The sequence below is a fragment of the Podarcis cretensis genome, assembly GCF_951804945.1.
Source record: "Podarcis cretensis genome assembly, chromosome: 17".
Lineage (NCBI taxonomy): Eukaryota > Metazoa > Chordata > Lepidosauria > Squamata > Lacertidae > Podarcis > Podarcis cretensis.
In genome coordinates this window covers 3908163-3926049 of record NC_137187.1, presented here as the reverse complement: position 1 = coordinate 3926049, position 17887 = coordinate 3908163, and the positions used below count along the sequence as shown (strand labels likewise).

At 45.1% G+C, this 17887-nt stretch overlaps 1 long non-coding RNA gene across 1 annotated transcript in view; it reads left to right on the top strand.

Annotated features, from left to right (window-relative positions):
- The window catches only part of LOC307206918, a 249753-nt gene that overhangs the window by 77872 nt on the left and 153994 nt on the right, over window positions 1-17887 (top strand). The gene's annotated exons all lie outside the window — the stretch shown is intronic.

The window sequence follows — 17887 nt, the reverse complement described above, 5'->3', positions numbered from 1 at the left end:
GGCTCCTTGGAGGCCGCTGCTTTGCTTCCTTCTTGCTTCTGTTATGAATGTTGTTGTATTGTTTTATGTTGTGAACCGCCCCGAGATCTACGGATTAAGGGCGGTGCAGTACAGTGGTACCTCGGGTTAAGAACTTAATTCGTTTTGGAGGTCTGTTCTTAACCTGAAACTGTTCTTAACCTGAAGCACCACTTTAGCTAATGGGGACTCGCGTTGCTGGAGCAAGATTTCTGTTCTCATCCTGAAGCAAAGTTCTTAACCCGAGGTACTATTTCTGGGTTAGCGGAGTCTGTAACCTGAAGCGTCTGTAACCCGAGGTACCACTGTATTTGCTGCTGCAATACATAGTGTTGTATTTAGGGAATTATCCAGTATTTTTTTTCTGTGGGGACACTGGGGGACGCATACCCCCAAACGTTTTGTGCATCTAAGTTTGGCCTCATTGAGGGGCAGCATTTCAATATGAGTAGGAAAAGGAGAGTACAGTGGTACCTCAGGTTACAGACTCCACTAACCCAGAAATAGTACCTCAGGTTAATAACTTTGCTTCAGGATGAGAACAGAAATTGCGCGGCAGCGGGAGGCCCCATTAGCTAAAGTGGTTCTTCAGGTTAAGAACAGTTTCAGGTTAAGAACAGACCTCCGGAACAAATTAAGTTCTTAACCCGAGGCCACTGTATACAGATTTAGTAAGTAAATAAATAGTAATAGCTGCCCATGTTAAAGCTATGGTTTTCCCAGGAGTGATGTATGGAAGTGAGAGCTGGACCATAAAGAAGGCTGATCACCGAAGAATTGATGCTTTTGAATTATGGTGCTGAGAGTCCCATGGACTGCAAGAAGATCAAACCTCTCCATTCTTCAGGAAATCAGCCCTGAGTGCTCACTGGAAGGACAGATCCTGAAGCTGAGGCTCCAAGACTTGGGCCACCTCATGAGAAGAGAAGACTCCCTGGGAAAGACCCTGATGTTGGGAAAGATGGAGGGCACAAGGAGAAGGGGGCGACAGAGGACGAGATGGTTGGACAGTATTCTCGAAGCTACCAGCATGAGTTTGACGAAATTCCATGAGGCAGTGGAAGACAGGAGTGACTGGCGTGCTCTGGTCCATGGGGTCACAAAGAGTCAGACACAACTAAACGACCTCTTCCAGGTCCAAAAGGACTTGCGCTTTGGCAGTCACTTGTCGTTTAGATGTGCGGAAAATGGTCACCACCTGTATTATTATTGCCTAATAAATACAAATGCATTGGAATGGCAGGCAAACACTGGGGTGCCTATGTCTTGTTTACTTTTAAAATACGTTACTAATATACAGAAGCAGATTTAGGGTACTGGGTGCTGAGTTGAGCAGAGCATCGTGCAGAACAAAATGAGAGTTGTGGGGGAGGCACTGAATTCAGGTCTTGCACAGGGCGCTGCTGAAATTTGAAAGATTAAAGTCTGTACCTGCTAATAAGGTGTGTGTTTTTCAGCTCTTGTATTTTAAACTGCCATGTGATCTTAGGATGAAGAGCAGTGTATAAACCAAAGAATAAATATATCTTAATACTGTGAAGTAAATCATTTCCCTTGTATCTAGAGTCCAACTGTTCTGCAATGGATCTAGCACCAGTTGCATATTCTTTGTCTCTGACCCTTCCCTCCATTTGTGGCTACGGGTCTGTCACAAGACGCCAAGTGGTCTTCTGGAATCACCAGAATATTTCTGAAGCAAAGCAATGCACACTAAAAGTGCTTAATGTCTTATTTTTCTGCCTGTTGGAAAACTAATAAATTGTCATGGGGGGGGGGGAGACTAAGGTGGTAATCAACAAATGAGAGTAAATATGTATTAAACAAACATTCTGTTTTGAAAGGGGACAGTGAACTAAAAATACAAAGATGCAAAATGCCTTAGATGCTGCTGTAGCTCTTCCAACAGCTATTTTTGAATTTTTTATAAAAATACAGAAGACTCCCCTGCCAGATGTGCTGCCTACGAACTAGGGCCAGGCTGCACCATATGTTTTGCTTCCTAGAGAACAGGATATCTCCTTACATGGGCTGCAGGACAATTTGTAGTTCTTTCCTCCACCATTCATCCTCTACGGTAGGGATAGGGAACAAGTATAAATACACAACATGGTAAGAACAACTTCCCATCAGTTCATTTCAGAACAGCATTGCAACATCACTGCAAGCTGATGATTTGAAATAGGGCTTAATAACAACCCTGGTAGATGAAGGGAACGCAGTGGATGTAGCCTACCTTGATTTCAGCAAGGCATTTGACAAGGTGCCCCATGATATTCTTGTAAAGAATCTGGTAAAATGCAGACTTGACTATGCTACCACTCAGTGGATTTGTAACTGGCTGGCTGACCGAACCCAAAGGGTGCTCATCAATGGTTCCTCTTCATCCTGGAGAAGAGTGACTAGTGGGGTGCCACAGGGTTCTGTCTTGGGCCCGGTCTTATTTAACATCTTTATCAACGACTTGGATGATGGACTCAAAGGCATCCTGATCAAATTTGCAGATGACACCAAACTGGGAGGGGTGGCTAACACCCCAGAGGACAGGATCACACTTCAAAACGACCTTGACAGATTAGAGAACTGGGCCAAAACAAACAAGATGAATTTTAACAGGGAGAAATGTAAAAGTATTGCACTTGGGCAAAAAAAATGAGAGGCACAAATACAAGATGGGTGACACCTGGCTTGAGAGCAGTACATGTGAAAGGGATCTAGGAGTCTTGGTTGACCACAAACTTGACATGAGCCAACAGTGTGACGCAGCAGCTAAAAAAGCCAATGCAGTTCTGGGCTGCATCAATAGGAGTATAGCATCTAGATCAAGGGAAGTAATAGTGCCACTGTATTCTGCTCTGGTCAGACCTCACCTGGAGTACTGTGTCCAGTTCTGGGCACCACAGTTCAAGAAGGACACTGACAAACTGGAACGTATCCAGAGGAGGGCAACCAAAATGGTCAAAGGCCTGGAAATGATGCCTTATGAGGAATGGCTAAGGGAGCTGGGCATGTTTAGCCTGGAGAAGAGGAGGTTAAGGGGTGATATGATAGCCATGTTCAAATATATAAAAGGATGTCACATAGAGGAGGGAGAAAGGTTGTTTTCTGCTGCTCCAGAGAAGCGGAGACGGAGCAATGGTTCCAAACTACAAGAAAGAAGATTCCACCTAAACATTAGGAAGAACTTCCTGACAGTAAGAGCTGTTCGACAGTGGAATTTGCTGCCAAGGAGTGTGGTGGAGTCTCCTTCTTTGGAGGTCTTTAAGCAGAGGCTTGACAACCATATGTCAGGAGTGCTCTGATGGTGTTTCGTGCTTGGCAGGGGGTTGCACTCGATGGCCCTTGTGGTCTCTTCCAACTCTATGATTCTATAATAGATTTGAAATGCCTCTAATTGTTGTTTCTCTGCTTTTTCAGAGTAAGGTAAACCATCTAGATTGTATCCATGTATCTGAGGAAGTGAGTTCCAGTCCATTATTTCTTACATTTTGTCCATTCTAATCAGGTACAGGAGGCATGCATGTTTCCTAGTGCTGTGTTGTCCCATGAAAATAGGCCATAATTAATGTGCTTGCCATTGAATTCTGCGGGGCTTGCTACTAAATGGATATTAAAAATGGATGTGTGACTCCCCACACCCAGAGTCTTTATTGAGCGATTGCCAGTATTAGCCATAGTGTAGACCCATTGGTTTCAGTGGGTCTACTTTGAGTATGACGTAACATTCAATATCACTCATTGGTTTAACAGTGGTGTTACATGCTACTTTGGCAATGAGGTAATGCTGGAGGCAAGAACTAGTGGAGAGGTGTATTGTTTACACAGTTGCTGGTTTTCATCTACAACGCGATGGAAAGTTACCCACTATAGTGTACCTAAATGAAAAAATAAACTACGCCCAACAGATTCCACTCCCACATGATCTTGCTTGCCCACCCCCAGGGGGCATACCAACTCTGAAACTTGGGAGACTTGTCTAGCCCTTTTCCTGCAAACCTTTAAGAAGATGGTGAAGACAGTGTTGTTTCACTAGGCCTTCAATAGTGGGTTGATTTGCTCCCTCTGTTACAGCAGGTATCTGAACCAACATACATGTCCAGCACAGACATGTGTTCACACACACAATGAGAGGTTTGAGATCTTTGGCTGGAGTTATAACGTTTGCCCATTTGTGAATATGTGTTTGCCTAAATAAAACACCTGATATCCAGTAGTTTATTCTGGACTGGTAATCCTGAAGACCTCTTAAATGCCAGACTGGTGACCCAGTAATTTTTAGAGGCAAGCAAACAGCTGTATATTGACACATCGACTAAGAAAGCTTGTTTCAGACAGTGAAATTACAGTTTAAGATGGCAGCAAATCCTACCATACATACACACCTTGATCTAAAGGGTGGAATAATCCCTACTTGTTCTCAAAATTCTACAGAAGTGAGCACTAATTTAAGAAATGGAGGTGGAGGGAAGGAGAGTATACCTGTTTCTAAGCATATGTGTGTTCTTGTGAGCTCTGAATCGTTGGAACTAGGACAGCCACTGATTACAAATTTTAGGATTCCTTCCAGGCCTGTCCAAAGTCCGTTTCGGGGACCTAATCCAGCCCGCTGGTTGGTTTAATCCGGCCTCTGTGGCAGTTTATTTCCTGGAGTAAAATCCCCCAAAAGGCAACTTCAATCCTAAAAAAGTTCAACAACTTTGGTCGGCCCTCATGCATGTTCACTTCATCAAATCTGGCCCTCTTTGAAAAAAGTTTGGGCACCCCTGCTTTATACCCTTCTGGTCAAGGCATGCCAGTAGAGAGGGGAGGGGGCCTTGAAATGAACAGCTGGTTTTATTGTGCTTTTGAATTTATCCCAGAATTTCTTGCCTGCTTCGCCCATCTTGCAAGTTCAGTGTTTTGAGTGAAAGTCATCCTAGTGACCAGAACTGGCTACCTTTTGCCTGTTGTCTGCCTCTCCATTTGCGATTCTGAATACAGCATACTTGGCAACTTTATTTACATGCATTGACCTTTATGCAAAGTGTGAGGAATTCAGGATATGCCTGAATGCCTTCAGGATGTGTTTGGAGTTGAGGCTGGTATCAGACTTCTACCAAGATCAAGCAAGGTTCACGATGCAGAATCTCATGTCCTATTTATGTCAAATCAATCTATATACTTCTACTATGAGCTTCAGAGATAAACCATAGACATAAGCTCTGATTCACACACCTACTCACAGTTTCACTCTTTTGTTCCGCTCGCTGAATGAGCCTTTTTGTGCTGCTGAACGTTTTAGCACATTTCTTGCTTTTAAAATTTGTGTATTCATTTTATGATTGTCGTGCATTGCTTTAGAGCCCCTTAAAGCCAAAACACAGCTTGTACATTTTAATATGAATAAAAGTGCAAATGATGCCTGCAGGGAACCGAATTGTACCAGCCTAGAAGAAGGGATACAGCAAATGTTATTAGCAGTCCCAAGTCATTTTGCTACCTGAAAGAGAATTCACATCCCACTATTTAACATGGAACACAAATCCCTGGGAAATTTTCTTGCACAAGTCTCAGTGAAACGAATTTGGGCTACATAACTTGTGCATTTCAGTGAAGCCTATGCATGAATTATGTAAACAGTAGAAATGGGATAGCATTTTAAATTCTGTTTCAGGCACCACCCTGACTTGCCACAGAGGATGACTTCAAATGTGCTGCCCATAGGTCACATTTGTCTTTCTCCCGTTCTTAAAAACTGGCTGTTACCCATGACACAAAGATGGAACCTCAAAGACCAGAGTTCCCCTCTGCTGGTCAACAGCAACAGGACACAGGTATCGTCCAATCCTAGTGGGCTACAACCTGCAAGGGGGCAGCGGAGGCATTGAGCTGAATTCACCTGACCAGGAAGAGAGCAAGTGTCTTTTGCAAACACAGCCTATCCAATGAACAGTGAGATGTTCTTTGGGGAGGTCTGGACAGCATAACGGTTCATGACAATTTCTTCCCAACAATTGCTTGCACTTGTCACTTACCGTTTGAAGGAGCTACAGGGATCATGGGAGGCTGGCGGGAACAAATTTTAATGTGCAAAAGAAAAGGGTCACATGAATAAATGTTTAATTACTATTTGCTGATCTTTGATTTTGCTGTTTACTATTATATTCTAATGGATTACTGAATATTGCTTGATTTGATACGTTGTCTATTTTAAAGTTATTGTGACTTTTTTGTATTGGATCAGGTTCTTACATGTGTGATCTTTGCTATTTTGTTGCTTCTTCGGCTTTTGAACCGCCTTGCGTATTGCAATATAGAAAGGCAGTATACAAATTAAAAGTGAAATGAAAATGATGACCTGATTTATATAAAACAATTATATAAACTATATATCTATAGCTAATAAATTACAGAATAACAATTATATAAAACAATGTTATAAACAGAACAGAGCAGCCTTTTGCTTGCTTTTGTTTTATAATCAGTCTCTATGTATGAATTCACCAACATCAAAAGGGGGAAGTGGTAGAAGCAAATGCTTTTTAATAAAATGCAAGTTTATCTTGTGACAAGTGAGGCAAACTCCAGGTCACAAGCGAAGAAGAAAAAGATGAAGATGATGAAGGTGAATGAATTTTGATCATATCAACAAATGGGGAACTGCAAAGGAAATAGCTTTCTTTTGAAGCATAAGCCAGAAAATGATGGATATTAGAAGGAACCTTCCCATGGGCTTATTTCCTTAGCTGTCATAATCAATATTTTAAAGCTGTTGCCTTTCACCATAATAAATGCAAAAGAGATGATAAAGGAAGAGGAAGAAAATGCATAAATTTTAGATTAAAAGCAAAGAGCTGATATATTTTAACTACAGAAAGTTAGCATGTAGCCCCTTTATATATTGACTATTAATACGTCTAGCTATATATATATATAAATCTGCAGTTTAATTTATTACCAGACTATTACTGCAAAACCTCTGCTCAAAAGCAGCCAGATGATTAATGTTTTGTATTTTGTTTTCGGATTTGCAGACAAATAAGTAATGACATTGACTGCCTGCAGTGTTTAACCAAGAAGGGGGGAAAGTGTGGATATTTATCAATCCCTTTGTAGCTAAGCTACATATTACATAACTGAAGCACATCATCTTGAACCTGTCACAAAAGATATTGCAGAGGTTTCTAACTCTTTTGTAAAAAAAAGTTTTGAGGCAAAAAAAGAGAGTTTTATTTAGGACGTGGGTAGTGCTGTCATCTAAACCACTGAGCCTAGGGCTTGTCGAAGGTCAGCGGTTCGAATCCCCGTGACGGGGTGAGCTCCCGTTGTTCAGTCCCTGCTCCTAGCAGTTCAAAAGCACGTCCAAGTGCAAGTAGATAAATAGGTACCGCTCCGGCGGGAAGGTAAATGGCGTTTCCGTGCACTGCTCTGGCTTCGCCAGAAGCGGCTTAGTCAAGCTGGCCACATGACCTGGAAGCTGTCTGCGGACAAACGCCAGCTCCCTCGGCCTATAGAGCAAGATGAGCGTCGCAACCCCAGAGTCGTCCCCGACTGGACCTAACGGTCATGGGTACCTTTCTCTTTTTACTAGATCTGAGTGATCCTGGCTGAGTGGCAATTATTCAGTGGAAGCCTCACTCCATTCATGCTCTCACGATTGAGGGGGCCGTCGACATATGACATCAGCACGCCATGCATACATGCCCCACAGAATGCACACATGATGTCAGCCTGCCTTGGGGCATTCTGACATGTCATGCTGACACCCCACAAATTGCGTGCTTGATGCAAGCATGGGGGTGATCTGTTTTTGTCATTGCCAGGTATGCTCTGGGCTGCCTGGGGCAGTGATATCATGCGTATAGAATGACACTCCCTGGAGGCATGTGGCGGTGACCATAGCCGCAGCCTTGCATTCAAACAGAACTCAGTCATGACTCTCTCTCTCTCTCTCTCTCTGTTCCCAGCTTGCTGCTTATCTTCTAGCTAACGTCACTCCAAACAAATTCAACTCTCACTCTTAACTGCCTACAAATTGGGGGAGGACCCCCCACCCATTTGCCATCTCGCCCAGAGCCCCTTTCCTTTGTTCCCCTTAATGGCTCATCACCTGGGTGATCGCCTTACCAAGAAGCGAACCTGACTTATATTTTAACACTTGCGAGATCCGGGGGTTAGGAGGGTCTTCAGCGTACAACCTGTTTCCCAAACTCATAACTATTTTTTGGTTGTGTGGTCTTGTCCTCCCCTCTAGGGCTAATGATGCACTGGATAAGGCGGATGTCCTACCGGTGTAGCAGTGGCTGGCACCTCTCCATTTTGAGAGCATGCTGCGTTTTGCATTGTTCTGCCTGAAGCCCGAGCTAAACATTAACAGTAGCATCTACATAGGGCAAGCTCTACCTTCTATTGCTCATTTCCTACATCATAGGGCCAGCGAATGTTAATATTTAATCCCCGTGGCTGTCTGTCTCATGAAAGAATGCACTATACGCTACCAAACTGTGTGCTGTCTTCTCCCCAACCCCCTCGCAAGAAAGATCTGTAAGCGAACATGCTGCCTCGTCATCACATCACTTTTCTGAAAAAGTCCACTTGGGGGCATATCTACACTACAAATTTGTGTTGGCTTTTGTTGTAAACAAAAATTGCCCTTTTCCCTTATGGGGTATCCAAGAGCCCATATAGAGTCCTTACACAGGTTCCCTGCTGGTAGGAGAGAATAACAGAGGCCAACCAGAGAATATTGAGAAGCAAAGCAGCTAGTAAGCTTGATCTTTATTGATCTGTTGCAACAGGGTGCTCCCCTCACCCACAGGAGAGAGGAGGAACCCAGAAAAATGGCATGCAAGGCCTTATAAAGACTTTTGAAATTGCCACTCTGTAGATCAAGACCACCCCCAGAAACATCATACATACATCACAGAAGGGGTGTAACCTAAGACCACCCCTCAGATACATCACACCTACATCACAGAAAAGGTGGTCTAAAACAGAAATTTGAATGTTGTTTTTCTCCAGTCCTTGTTTATCTCCAGGTTACTTGATTGGATTGCCTGGGGAGCCTGGCCAGTCTTTTGTAGTGATAAATACTTAGTTCCTGGGCCAGGTCACCAGCTCACACCCTATTCAAACACAGACATACCCTTCAGACAGGATTTATAAAGGAAAAGACTCTGACCTTGCAGAGAAAACATTTGCTCAGTTTAGGAATCAAAAAGGCTTCAGGTCGGTCTTCCTGTGCTGATCTATGTACATGTGATTATGAACATTGCCATATATCTAAGACCTCGAAATTCCTATCACACTTTATCCCACCATCACAGCTACACCCAAAAGAAACCTAGGGGTTGTTGCTTGGGGAGGCTGCCGAAGAGTTTCTGCGCCAGTTCCAGTTTCCTAGCTCCTCTGCTCTAGAACCACAGTTCTCACAGGGGAGAAAATAAACCTGCCTCAATCTGTGGTGCTGGTTTGCCCTTGGATTAGGACTTGCAAGCTGTCTTACTGGCACCAATTTTCTTGCTGTCCTTCTTAGAACCTCAAGACTCAGCTTTTGCAGGTGGCAGACTTCACTCGTGTCTCCTCCTCCTCCTCTGACAACCGCTTTCTCTCTCACACTAGCAGTGCTACAAACCACTTCATATCAGGAAAGTCTACAATGGCTGCCATGTTCCTCACCGGTGTTATAAGAATTCTAAGGTCTCAAATATAAAATAAATGTTCATAAATGTACAAGGCAAACACCTAAGTATATAAACCACAGGTCTGAAATAGTACAGGAGAAGAATCCTGAAGCCATTTTGACTCTCCCAAATTGACCTCAAACATTTCTCTGTAAGGAGGAAGGAAATGGGAAAAGCTTTCCAATTGTCTTTTGACTGTAGGGGCTTACACCTCCCTTTTCAAATGCAGTCTGGCAAGTATCTGTTAAGCTGAGCACACTATCAATATGTGTAAGAGATTCAGGAACTCAGTATTTACCATCTCCAAGGAATGGCCAGGCTACCCAGAAAATGCAATCAAGTAAAGCATTATCAGGTATCCTGGCAGACAGGAGAGAAGCAACACTCAAATTTCTGCTGGAGACCGCCTCTTTCTGTGATGTATGTATGATGTTTTGAGGTGGTGGTCTTGGGCTACAGGGTGGGCAATTTCAAAAGTCTATATAGGGGCTTGCACACCATTGTTCGGGGTTCTCCTCCCTACTGCGTGTGGTGAGTGGGGACCCTGTTGCAACAGTTTAATAGGTAAAGGGACCCCTGGCCGTTAGGTCCAGTCGCAAACGACTCTGGGGTTGCAGCGCTCATCTTGCTTTACTGGCCGAGGGAGCCGGCGTACAGCTTCCGGGTCATGTGGTCAGCATGACTAAGCCGCTTCTGGCAAACCAGAGCAGTGCACGGGAACACCGTTTACCTTCCCGCCGGAGTGGTACCTATTTATCTACTTTTCCTTTAATAAAGATCAGGATTTGTTTCTCAATATACTCTGGTTGGCCTCTGTTATTTTTCTCCTTAAGGACTCTATACGGGCTCTGGAATATGGGTAAGGGAGTGAGTGCCCCAAAATCCAACTATTCTGGACAACAGCCATACGAGAAATATGTAAAATAACTAAGCAAGTATTAGAAATCACCCCAGAATTGGCTCTACTAAACATCTTCCAAGACAATAATGCCCATTTACACCACAAAGAGCTCATAAACCACCTACTTTCAGCAGCCAGAAACACCATAACCAGACACTGGAGAGACCTGTCAGGAGTAAGCCTGGACCAATGGTACCAAATAGTATGGGAAACAGCCTTACTAGAAAAACTAACCAATAAACTGAAAATGACACGGGGACAAACAGAAGAAGACACCTTCACCCCAATAAGGCTCCCCTATGTCACATACACAGCCTAACAAGACAACGATAAGAATCCACCAACAGCATACGAATCAGTATGGCTAACCTGATCCAAAACACACACACACCCCACTCACACACGAAAACAAAGATCACCACAGCCAATCACAAACAAACAACCACACCCGAGGCCAACCCCAACCTCTCTCACCACCAGAGGAACACAAGTGAACAGCAGAGAACCTGCACAAGCAACGCTGAAACAAAATCCTACATATATTAAGTAAAACAGAAACATCTCCCCCCTCCCCCTCTTCTTCCTAATATCTCAACAAATGAAACTGATTTGTAAAAATGTTACATGGAAAAAATACGAGAGAGAGAGACATTACACATACTTCTGTAAATCAAGAAAATCTTTAATAAAAATACATTAAAAAAAATAAGGGTAAGGGAGCAGTTTTCCCCCTTATAACACAGGTTTCTCTTTTTGTGCGACATGCAGTTAGGTCTCTCACTGTGGGGATGCAAGGAAATAGCACAAAAAGTCCGTGTATGGGTATAACAGGAGCCACAACTACTGTATGTCAGGGGTTTGCATGGCTCAGGGCAAGGATCTGTTTATTGGACAGCGCACCTGCTGGCTGACATCCCACCCAGTGCGCCTGTTGAAGTCGACCACGTAGCAGTTGCCTCACAATGGCACAGGACCAGTTGGTAACTGGGGTATGTGGCACAGAGCCTGCCTCCCCCCCCCCCAAGCTAGAGTGGAGGCCCTAAAACAGACCCCCAGACCCCTTATGGGAGTCTCTTGAACCCCTCCCACAAAAGTCTTGAGAGGAACAGGAGAAAAGCCTGTATTTTTCTGCAGAACCAATCAGTTGGCTATGCACAGCGCCGATTGGCTTGTGCCTATGCCATTACAAATCCACCTTCTTTTGTCCCCATAGTGGTTTTTTAGCTCTTTTAAAATTATTTTGAAAAACCTACAGATCAGAGAAGATGGGTGTTGCAGTCCCGAACATTCGGAGACCAGAAAGTTGGGGGAATATAGTGGTACAACATAGGAAATGACGCCTTTCTTCAACCAATTTTAGCTGTCTTATGCTATAAATGTTTTGGTTTTATACGAATTCAGCTGCTGTGCCTAACCTTTAAGTAAACCTGGAAAGCGTAGTTTGGCAAGTGTGCTGAGTACGCTGTGCTAAAGATCCTTAATTCCCTCAACAGAATATTTCACAAAGTTTAAACCAGTTTTAAGATGGTAGCCTAGGCATGGCCTTAAAAACTGCCTGCCTCCAGTCACTTCTATGTCGGCCTTGACATGCATGAATGCATATTAAATTAGCAATCTAAGTTTTGTCTCCAGTGAAAAGTCTGAAAAAAGAAACAAACAATCAATTCAAGGCTTTGGGAGGAATAATATAACAAGAGTACATGTTAGTTTTAAGATTAAGGTTGTTCTCATTGAACCATTGTAAAGCAACACTAGACATTTTCTGCATATTTCCTAGCACCAATTAAACCTAATTAGTGCTAGGAACTACGGAGGCTGGATTTCAGAGAAGACTGTGGATGAACTCATATTCTTATTTTTAAATTATTTTCACTGGATGACTATAATTACCCATTGGACAAATATTTCGCAAATGAACTTCCTTTTTGTTTTAGAATGATTTCCCATGGCATGTATATACGTTCTGAAGGATATCAGTTGTAAATAAGGAAAAGTGATCATTAGGTATACAGTATACGACACCACAAATTGTGGGCACCACAATTTAAGAAGGATGTTGACAAGCTGGAACATGTGCAGAGGAGGGCAACCAATATGATCAAGGGTCTCTAAACCAAACCATATGAGGAATGGTTGAAGGAGCTGGATATGTTTAGCCTGGAAAAGAGAAGACTGAGAGGAGATATGATAGCCATCTTCAAATATCTTAAGGGCTGTCACATGGAAGATGGAGCAAGCTTGTTTTTCCTGGTCTGGAGCGAAGGACTCAAACCATTTGCTTCAAGTAACATGAAAGCTGATTCTGACTAAACATCATTTCTGAAGGAAAGACCATACTTCATGGAAAGCTTCATGTGGATAAAAGCCTTCTTCTAAGAGAGAACTGGTTTTTGGTTTCGCTTTCTTTCCCCACTAAAATAGGAAAAAGATTGATGTTCCAAACATGAAATCACAGACAGTCCTTGGCATTCTTGTTCTTGAGTGACAAGATGCAGGAGACACCTCCAAGGGTGGTAAAAATGCAATAAAGTAAATGGTCGACCATTTACTGCCTTTTAATGACACCCCAAAATACGTCTCCCGAGGTGGTCTCCTCACCCTGCTTAACAGCCCTGTATCTTCTAGAGAACAAAAACTTCAAGCTATCCATATTTTTTCTGTATGATAATAAGAATCAAACCACAGCTTTCCTCCCACTCCCTTGCCTTCAACACAGCATTCCTTATCTATAAGAGACAGGCTGGTCCTATGTTTGGCTGCGCCAGTAGTCGCTATGCCAGAGCTAACGCTGGCACCATGCATTTACAATCCTGCGCACTCTCAGCATCAAAGGAGAAAGCAAAACAATAACTGAGGAAACAAACCCCAGTGTAGCAACGTCAGCTCTCACTTCCACAGCATCCTTGGAAGTGCCTCCATGAAATGTTGTGCACCAAGGATGACCTCATGCTACCCACGCAAAGGAGGTCCCGGTCAAGGTGCAACGGTGATGAGAGTGCCACACTTATGCCATGCGATCCAGTATAGGCCTAGACTCCACTCGCAGTCCACAAGGTTAGCTAGCTGGATGGAAATGCCCACAGTAGCAGAAGCCTCCAATCACCTGGAGAGCAGTGTGCTGGGGCTGGGGGTAACCCATGAAACGCCGGTCCAGAATCCGAAGGTTCAGCTGGAAGACAGTCTGACAGGGCCAAGGCAGGACACGAGGCAAGGACAGGTACAGGATCTCAGGCAGGATCTAGCACCAGTGGCGTAGTGTGGGTTGTCAGCACCCGGGGCAAGGCAAGTAATTTGCGCCCCCTAACCTGTGGATTTGCGCCCCCTAACCCTAACCCCCAGATGTTGCACCCGGTGCGGCCGGCCCCCCCTGCACCCCCCACGCTACACCACTGTCTAGCATACAGCAATGTTGCTCCTGCAACCTGGGGCGGGGTCCGGCAGCCTTTTATCTTAGTCGGGGTAACGGCCAATCCTGATCCCCCGGCGACTCACCTCCCTGTCTCGCCCGAAAGTGAGCTCTCCTCCTGCGAGTACTCAGGTCTCTCCTTCCCTCAGACCTTAGTCTCTGCAGCTCAGGAGACGTTGGTTGGTTACTAGACCCAGGGGCCGCCTCAGTCTCCCCTGACCAAACCGGTAGTGGAGCAGCTGTAAGTGATGGCCCAGCTGGAGGCAACGAGGTCATCCCCGCATCTGGAGCCAGGGCAGGCTCAGGCCCCTGACTTGGCCCAGCTGGTGTTTGTTGCAGGGGAACCTGTGCAGACTGGGACTCTTCAGGATCAGGCCCCAGACTTGGTTCAGATGATGCCTGAGGCAGAGGATCCGGTGCAGACTGAGTCTCCTCTGGTTCCAAGTCTGAGCCAGAGTCCCAGGCCATCACAAGCAGCAACCAGTACCTATTGCATGACCTCTGGCCCCCTCCTCAGACAAGAGTGTGAATCCCTTGCCAGTCCAGACATGATCATCATCAGCAGGCAAATAGTCATCCTTTTGTCATAGACATGCTCACACAGGGTAGGTAGAGGAACTGCCATTGAAATCAGAGCAAAAAAAGATCCCAGTGCTACAGGAGCATGCCGGTTGGTAATCACACAGTTCAAATATGGAGTTAACTTTTTATTAGCAAAAACACAATCTTCACAGATGTGACTGAGTGTCAGGCCTAATGAGCAGAACATCTCATCCCCAGTGGTCTCATTCCCCCATGAAAATCAGTTGCCGGGACTGAGAGTCCCCGCCTCCTCACAGCCCCCTCCTCTCCAGGTTTTTTCCAAGCAGTTGGAGACTGCACCTGCCTGCTATCAACCTCTCCTCTGCCTTTTTCATGCCTCTTCTGGTTCTGGGACAAAGGGAAGAAGAAGAAGAAGAGTTTGGATTTGATATCCCGCCTTATCACAACCCGAAGGAGTCTCAAAGCGGCTAACATTCTCCTTTCCCTTCCTCCCCCACAACAAACACTCTGTGAGGTGAGTGAAGCTGAGAGACTTCAGAGAAGTGTGACTAGCCCAAGGTCACCCAGCAGCTGCATGTGGAGGAGCGGAGACGCAAACCCGGTTCACCAGATTACGAGTTCACTGCTCTTAACCACTACACCACACTGGCTCACACTGAAAGGGGCGGTTGTTGCAGCAGGAGGGGGAGACACCTGTGACTCTTTGCCAGCCTGTCTCATCTCTGGCTCTTGGCCTCCCTCATCCCATTATCCTGCTTCAGCTTCTGCCTCTGATTCTGGACTGCTGTCTGCCCCAGACTCCCCCCAGCTCACTAAGCCTTGTTACCTCTTCAGTTTCTGACACCTCCTGCTCCCAGTCTTCTCCCTCTTCTCCCTTGTGACCACTCACCATTGTCCCACCACCAATCTCTAGGCTCCGAGCCTTCTTCCCTTTGGGGTTCCCCAGCTGGTTCCTCCCACCATTCTTCTGCGTCCAACCCATCCATGACCCCCAAGTGGATTAGACCAAGGGCCCAAATAGTGCAGCATCCTGTTCCCAATAGACTGTCAGATACTCTGGGAAGTCCAAAAGCAGGTCAAGAAGGAAGCAGCTCTCTCTTGCTGTGTCTGACACACACACCCAGCAACCAGCATTCAGAAGCACATCACCTCTGGGGTCTTTGTCACAGATGCTTCACCGGAGACCAGTCCTTATGTAACCAAAATGGAACTATCTATGCTGAAGACAGTCCTGAACTGTTCTGGTCCCCTGACATGTGCCAGGCTAGGGCGATATTGAGTCATGTGCCTGATTCCTTTTCCGATCCCCTTGTTTTTGTGGGATGTAATCCATTGGTACACTCAAATGCAACATTCCTTATTTCCCTAGAGTGGACACAGGCAGGGGGACATCCAGTCAGTGTAACTTCCTGTTCCACTGGTCTGGAGCATCTTCTCTCTGCATGTGACCTGGGAGATGGGTGTGGCTGACTCCATAAAAGAGCCATCATGCAGCCATTTTCTCAGTCTGTTGTCTTGCTTCGCTTGCTCTCTTGCTTACTGTTCTTTTGCTGCCATGCTGTTCTCCTGCTGCCATTTTGTTCTATTAATGTAATTCTGCTGTCTGCTGGCTCTCAGCCAGCAGCACATGAGTTCAGTCTCCATATGAGATGAACTCACAGTTTCTTTGTGTAACTACTGAGTAAAGCCTGCCTTTCAGGGACCAAATTGTGAACTGAAATGTGAGTAAACTTTTTGTATCTTTATTCTTTTAAGAGGGATTAAAGGGAACACCAGGAAATAATCTTAACTAAGAGATTCAAACGAATCTGCAAACTAGCTTCCAGCTATATTGAGGGGAATCTGCTCTGCTACATCACTTACTAGTGTGAGTGAAGGAAGGATAATGCTTATTCAATATATCCTTTCCTATTATCCTAAACAGGGGACGCGGGTGGCATCTAAACCACAGAGCCTAGGGCTTGCTGATCAGAAGGTTGGCGGTTCGAATCCCTGCGAGGGGGTGAGCTCCTGTTGCTTGGTCCCTGCTCCTGCTAACCTAGCAGTTTGAAAGCACACCAGTGCAAGTAGATAAATAGATACTGCTTCGGCGGGAAGATAAACGGCGTTTCCGTGCGCTGCTCTGGTTCACCAGAAGCGGCTTAGTCATGCTGGCCACATGACCCAGAAGCTGTACGCCGGCTCCCTTGGCCAATAAAGCAAGATGAGTGCCGCAACCCCAGAGTCGTCTGCGACTGGACCTAACAGTCAGGGGTCCCTTTATCTTTACTATCCTAAACATTCGCACAGTTTTCAAAAGCAGGGGAGTTCTTTTTTTAAAAAAAAAAAGCTATAAAAAGGACACCGGAACACTGAGCACTCCTCCACCTTAATTTCTGTCGGCCGGCTCAAGCCTACCAAGGCATGGGGTAAAGGATGTTCATGCCCCCACCACCCAGGTTTGCATATCTACTGTTTGTCCGTTTTGTGTTTCTCTCTCTTGTTCCAATTGACATCTTATTTCTTGTAATATTTCTTTTAAAGGCTCCAGGGCAGGTGTGGGGAAGCTCTGGTCCGCAGATGTTGCTGAGCCAGAACTCCCATCATCCCTAGTCATTGTTTATGTTTGCTGGGGCAAAGGTCCTTCTCATCTGCTCCAGAAAGTTGACAAAAAGAGGTGCTCTGAAGGATACAGGGTTCTACACTCCCACCCACCCACACTTCCATTCCCTGTATAAGACCTTCGATGGAGCAAGTCTGATGCAGGGAAGCACAGCCTCACATAGTTCAAAGATCGGGTCACAACCCAGACATGGACCAAAACATCTTAAGGCCTGAAGCAGTAATTTCAAATGGTGGCCACTGTGGTGTTAAAAAGCAAAACAAAAAAACACATACAAATATTTTTGCTTCCCTTTAATGGTACCCCCAAATTTGCTGCAAGAAACCTCACCTTGCTTGGCCCCATCACTGCCCTACCTCTGACAACTCAAACAGAAATGGGATTAGGGACTTCGTTTCTCCTGCAGCAACCCCCACCCCCACCCCACGAGTGAGATGGATCATGCAGAGGCAATTGTTGGTGCATTTAAATAAAAGGAACTGGCAGCCCCAATCACTTCGGTAATTAATTTCCTTATTAATTGGGCTTGTTTGAATTGCCTCCTGAATATTCATGAATACTCATCACTTTCCCCCACTCTTCATGTAATGTAATTTATTCCCGTGCTTGATAGATCAACCTTGGAGGTGACATTTCTTTTCCAGCATCAGGACTCTGCAGAAGTTGGGGGCAGGATCCGAGCAGGTTGCCGAGCAGAGATTTCCGCTGCTACAGAGAGGATGACTCAGGCAGGCTGCTCCGGTTCCTTCCACAGCAGG